Source organism: Bison bison, unplaced genomic scaffold (genome assembly GCF_000754665.1).
Source record: "Bison bison bison isolate TAMUID 2011002044 unplaced genomic scaffold, Bison_UMD1.0 scf7180017864466, whole genome shotgun sequence".
NCBI lineage: Eukaryota > Metazoa > Chordata > Mammalia > Artiodactyla > Bovidae > Bison > Bison bison.
This window is the reverse complement of record NW_011495027.1, coordinates 11,204,489-11,211,287: the sequence shown is the minus strand read 5'-3', so window position 1 is coordinate 11,211,287 and position 6,799 is coordinate 11,204,489.

The window sequence follows — 6,799 nt, the reverse complement described above, 5'->3', positions numbered from 1 at the left end:
TTCTTTGGAAGGAATGATGCTAAAGCTGAAACTCCAGTACTTTGGCCACCTCACGCGAAGAGTTGACTCATTGGAAAAGACTCTGATGCTGGGAGGGATTGTGGGCAGGAGGAGAAGGGGACGACAGAGGATGAGATGGCTGGATGGCATCACTGACTCGATGGACGTGAGTCTGGGTGTACTCCGGGAGTTGGTGATGGACAGGGAGGCCTGGCGTGCTGCAATTCATGGGGTCACAAAGAGTCGGACATGACTGAGCGACTGATCTGATCTGATCTGATCTGACCTGAACAGAAGAATTGACTTATGGTTTGTATTACTTCCTGAAGTTGCTGTTAACTAATTACCACAAATACATGGCTTAAAATAACGGAAATTTTCTCACAGTTCTGGATGTCAGAAGCAAGGTGTCAGCAGGGCCGTTCTTCCTCTGGAGGCAACAGAGAACCCCTCCTTGCCTCTTCCAGCTTCAGGTGGCTCCAGATGTTCCTTGGATTGTCACTGCAGAATTCTAATCCTGTATCTGATTCACATTGTCTTCTCAGTGTCCATTTCTCTTCTCCTCTGCGTTAAGTACCTCTTACAGGATACTTGTCATGGGATTTAGGGCCTACCCATATAATCTAGGATGATCTCAGCTTAAGTTCCTTAACTAATTACATCCGCAAAGATCCTTTTTTCCAAGGAAGGTCACATGCACACATTCTGGGGGTTCTGACATAGATATATCTTTTTATTAGGGCCACCATTCAACTACATAGTGGCTCAATCAACAAAGCCACTTAAATCATGCTATATAAAAGAAGTCTGCTTGTAACAGCCAATTTAGGATTGATGTGGCTCAATGATCTCTTCAAAGATCTTGACTCTCCATCTTTCCCCTTCCACAATTCTCAGAATATTATTTATAACTTTGCCACCTTACATTAACAGTTACAGGACAGCTCCAGGCTTTACATGCCTTAGAGAACTGTAAACACTGCAGGAAGAGAGAAGAGGGGGAAAAATGTGTTTCCTTTAAGGGAAGAAAGCCTCTCCCTGAAACTTCCACAGCTTCCCCCTATGTCCCAGCACGTCCAACCCAGATGGATCACTGGCAGAGGGGACAAGAGGATGCCATGACTGCCTTACAGCTATGAAGATACATGCCCTGCAGTACACTGCCACACAGAAACTTGAGTTTTGATAACCAAAAAAAAAAAAAAAATGAAGGGATGGCTGTTCAGTAGCAACTAATAGCATCTGCTACAATTCCTAAATGTTTCCTGAAGATCACTAATAAAACTCACCAACTGTTTCATCTACTGATTTACATCACTTCCTTCAATCAATATTTTATAACATCTGCTATACATTGGGTACTGTGATAGAAATGGGAGTCCAAGATCAAGACATAGTCCACATCCTCAAGGAGGATGGATGAATGGAATAAAAAAATAAATACATCTGTAATTCCAGGACAGCAAGACCAATACTACATTAGAGATATGTGCACGGGGCGGTGGGGGAATAGAATAGATTGCAGCATCTTGAAAGCCAAGCCTGGAGTTGAGTTTCTGAGAAACAATTAAACAGAGAAAACGCAGGAGTGGATAATGGTGTTTTACATAAAGAGCATGCAGAAAGGCAGTGATGACTGGAAATTACTACCACACCCTTGTGGAACTACAAACATTTTAATGAACCTAGAATCAAGGAGCTGTGTGGGTATAAGGAGGGCAGGTAAGCTAGTGAGGGGTAGAAGCTAGATGAAGAGCCTATATATACTGAAATAAAGTGACATGATCTCAAAACCTGTTTGGAAGCAACTGAAGGATTTTGATCAAAGGAACAATCAAGATTACTCCTGACAATGCCTGGATATTTTTGATCGCTTAACTGTTTCCTATTTGTATAATGTTATGGCTTCCCAGGTGGCTCAGTAGTAAAGAATCTGCCTGCCAATGCAGGAGATGCAGGAGCTGCTGCTGCTGCTAAGTCGCCTCAATCGTGTCCCACTCTGTGCGACCCCATAGATGGCAGCCCACTAGGCTCCCCCATCCCTGGGGTTCTCCAGGCAAGAACACTGGAGTGGGCTGCCAATTCCTTCTCCAGTGCATGAAAGTGAAAAGTGAAAGTGAAGTCACTCAGTTATGTCCAACTCTTAGCCATCCCATGGACTGCAGCCTACCAGGCTTCTCCGTCCATGGGATTTTCCAGGCAGAAGTACTGGAGTGGGGTTGCCTTCTCTGGTGATGCAGGAGATTCAGGTTCAATCCCTGGGTCGGGAAGATCCCCTGGAGGAGGAAACGGCAACCCACTCCAGTATTCTTACCAGGGAAATCCCATGGACAGAAGAGCCTGGCGGGCTATACAGTCCATGGGGTCACAGACACCACTGAGCAACTGAGCATGCACAAGCTTGTTACTGGGATATGAATAGGGGATTTGCAATTAAAATTTTTAATTTGGACTTGTTTTTTAGAGCTTACTCCAAAAAAATTCAAAAATTTGCAGTATTTGGTGAAGATGGAATTGTAGAAACCTGGTGCAGGTCACATATTCCTATAGGCTTCCAAGTATTCTGACCAAAGGAAAAGTTCTATATAAGCCTATACCATAAATCAGCTTAAAATAGCTTCTGTAACAATGTTTCCTATTCTGTATAACACAAAGTGAATCATTTGGACAACAGTGTGCAGAAAAAAGATGCTAAGAATATTACTAGACATTACCTTGGCTTCCTTAGAATGGTCTCAACAATTATCTCACAATAGCACACAAGTTTGCTACCCTCAGGCAGACTTATAATTTTTAAAATGACCTTCAAATAAAGGTATAAAGATTTACCCCAGTGTCCCCAGAATGCTTCTGGGGGGAAAGCAGAATGATTCAACAGAAAAAACATAATCCTCAGAACTACTTAGATTGGGGTTCAAATTCTGATGTCTCCACTTGCTAGATGTTATTATTTAATTTCTTTTAAACTTTGTTTATTTATATAATGTTTATAATAAAGACAGATCAAATTTCATAGGGGCTACAAGTATATGCATGATTCAACTGCATATATAAACCTAACACTATTACACTTATAAAACATACTCTAGTAATATACCAAACAAATAATTCTCAAAAAAATACCAGTTGTCTTTTTTTATCTTAACTATACTATATACTACTACCCCCCCAGAAGTTTATTAATGACATAAATATGAATGGTATTTTTTATAGGCACAATAAAGGCAACAAACTTACTGGAAGATAATTTCACAACCAGACATTTTGATTTTGTCACATTTTCCCTGAGCAGCCAGAGGAGCCTTAGCTGCGTGAACAGCACACACAGATTTTTCCTCCATCATGAGGTATAATCGATTATCTCCTTCCACCCTCAATTCCCAATAAAAAACTCTCAACCACATGAAAATTTTTTTGACAAATCATCTTCTAGCTTCACTACTAATTCCCTGTCCATGACAAATGCTATTCATATAAAAATATAACAAGCAAGAAACTTAACTAGCTAAGATGAAATTGAAAGGAAACAGCCATGGACTATTTTCACACTCACTATATTATGCACGGGCTTCCCAGGTGGCTCAGTGGGTAAAGAATCTGCCTGCAATGCAGGAGAGGCGGGTTCAATCCCTGGGTTGGGAAGATCCCCTGGCGGAAGGCATGGCAACCCACTCCAGTATTCTTGCCTGGAAAATCCCATGGACAGAGATGCCTGATGGACTACAGTCTATAGGGTCACAAAGAGTTTGGACACGACTGAAGTGACTGAGCAGGCAGCAGGCGCATTCTAAGATATGAAGTTTCACAAATAAAATAAAATATTGCATCTTTTAAGTCTACTTTATATAATGGTTTAGCGGTGTTACCAGTTTGCCACTATGAACTATCGCTACCTGTTGTCACAGAGATGATGAGAAAACAAAGTAATATATGCAAATATCTAAAAGAAAAATGTTGGTCCCATTTTTTCATGTCACATTTATCATGTTATAATCAGTCCTGGGTGTTCACTGGAAGGACTGATGTTGAAGCTAAAGCTCTAATACTTTGGCCACTTGATGAGAAGAGCTGACTCATTTGAAAAGAACCCTGATGCTGGGAAAGATTGAGGGCAGGAGGAGAAGGGCACGACAGAGAATGAGATGATTGGATGGCATCACCGAATCAATGGACATGGGTTTGGGGGACTCCGGGAGTTGGTGATGGACAGGGAGGCCTGGCGTGCTGCGGTTCATGGGGTCACAAAGAGTCAGACACGGCTGAACGACTGAACTGAACTGAAATTGTCTTCATATGTGCATTCATATTACACTGCCTTCCTTCTTTCAGTTCTCAGTATACACATCCATACACTCAAACATTTTAGGGACCAAATAGGTATTTGTAATGGTTACAAATGGCCATAGCAGCATTAATCATAGTAGCAAAAAGGTGGAAGCAACCCATTCACAGATTAATAGATAAATATGGCATATACATACAATGGAATATTATTCAGCCTTAATAAGGAATGAAATTTTGATACATGCTACAACATGGATGAACTTTGAAAGTATTATGCTAAGTGAAATAAGCCAGGCACATAAGGACAAGCACTATATGACTCCACTTCTATGAAGTATCTAGAGAAAGTAGAATACTTACCAGGGGCTGGAGGAGAGAAGAATGGAGCTTAGTGGGTACAGTGTTTTCAGTTTGGGATAATGAAAAAGTTCTGGAGACAGTGGTGATTGTTAGACAACAATAACAAAGTGCTTAATGCCAATGAACTGGACACTTAAAAATGCTTAAAATGATAAATTTTATATGTATATTTAACCACAATAAAAACATTTTTTAAAAAATTCATGATTGGGGACTTCCCTGATGGTCCAGTGGCTAATACTGTGCCCGCCCAATGCAGGGGGCCCAGGTTCAATCCCTGGTCAGGGAACTAGATTCCAGATGCTGCAACTAAAACCTGGTGCAGCCAAATAAATAAATTAAAAAAATACACAAACAGCACTCGGGTGTTTACAATAAAATCATGATTGTTAAAAGATATATATATATATAGTAATGAGATGGTATACCTGATCTGTCTTAAACTGGGTGTGGCTAGGATCTCCAAGTTAAAAACAGCAAGGAAGTAGATTTCAAAGAACTGGACTTAGGGTTCTAGGGGGCAAAAGGATCTGCAAATGTGAAGTTAAGAGCCACCTTTAAGATTTGACTTTTTTAGAAATACATTTTAATCCTGGGCCTATTCTCTCCATACCATCCTGTTTCTTTTGGTCTTTTTCTGACAGCATGTTTTTCTTCCAACAGAGGTTCAGTTTCAGTCTTTCTCCTAGTACTCTATCCTGAAAGTAAAAACCTGGATGTTCTAAGGTGATGCTTCTCAACAAGGGTGATTTTGCACCCCAGGAGACCTTTGACAATGTCTGGAGACATTTCTAAATTGTTTCAATGGGGCTGGGGGGCAGGAGTTGCTACTTGCATCCAGTAGATAGGCCAGGGATGGTGCTAACCTTCCCATGAGACACAGGATAGTCTCTCACAACAAGAAATTAACTGGCCCAAAATGCCTATAGTGTTGGGTTGGGAACTCTCTTCTAAGATCTTATTCTAAGGTTTTACTAAGTTGCTTGATTTCTGGTAGAAACTGATTAAAATGGAAGTTACCTCCTTTGATTCCCTACTTTCTCTTTTCATTTACATCTTTTATAGGAAAAAGCTAGTTTCAGCACATATGCTAAGGGTAGGTCTTTTATTTTGAGTTTACAGGACAAGGATCAGTGGTTATGTTTATGATAAGTGGGGGTAGGTGAGAGGCTATTTACGCTACCATTCTCCTTACCCCGGCCAGTCCTACCATGATACTCTATGCCATGGGACAAGATGAAAAATAGAAGGGACAAGGTGTTACAGACAGAGATGAATGGGAAAAAAAAAATCCAAGTGAAGCCAGTGCAAGGCAGTGCCTATCCCATGTGGACTGGCTAATCCTTTCCAGTGGCCACTGGATAAGAGGAAGTATCTATGAATCCGAATAAAGTTATAACAAAAAATTTTTAATTCAATTAAAACCTAAATCATGGACTTTCTACAAGATACTACTTTTAAACTCAACATAATGTTTATAATTACCTAAAACTTACATTTCTTCTGAGGAGCAACAAACTAATGAATGCGTAATACTACTGTGTCAATAACAAGATACTCAAATACTTATGCTTTTATTTTTCTCTTGTATCATACTAAATATCAGACCTGCTATAGCAAGTATAACTCATTTGGTATAATTTAGAAATTTCAAGAAACTACTGAACATCATGGGTCACTAGACCATTATAGTAATTCATTATCATAGTACACATTAAAATGGTGCATTTTTACAAACACTTTGGGAAACTGACAGTACATACTAAATACCAAATATATACACATCCTTTAACCCAACAATTTCACTTTCAGGTATAGATTCAACACAGACGCATGTATATACTCACGAAATGACAGGTATAAGAATGTTCTCCACAGAATTATTCATACTAGTCCAGAACTAGGAACTACGCAAATGCCCACCAATGACAGAACGGATAAATTCTGCATATAATAAAAATAAACTAATGAAATACTATTCAGCAATAAGAATGAATGAACTACAAATACATGCAACAATATGAATGAACCTCACTTGGGCAGGTTAAGTAACTACCTCCTAAAATACCTAGGATTGAAGCCCTGAAACCTGTAAATGTTATCTAATATGGCAAAAGTGATCTTGTGGATATGATTAAATTAATGATCTTGACAC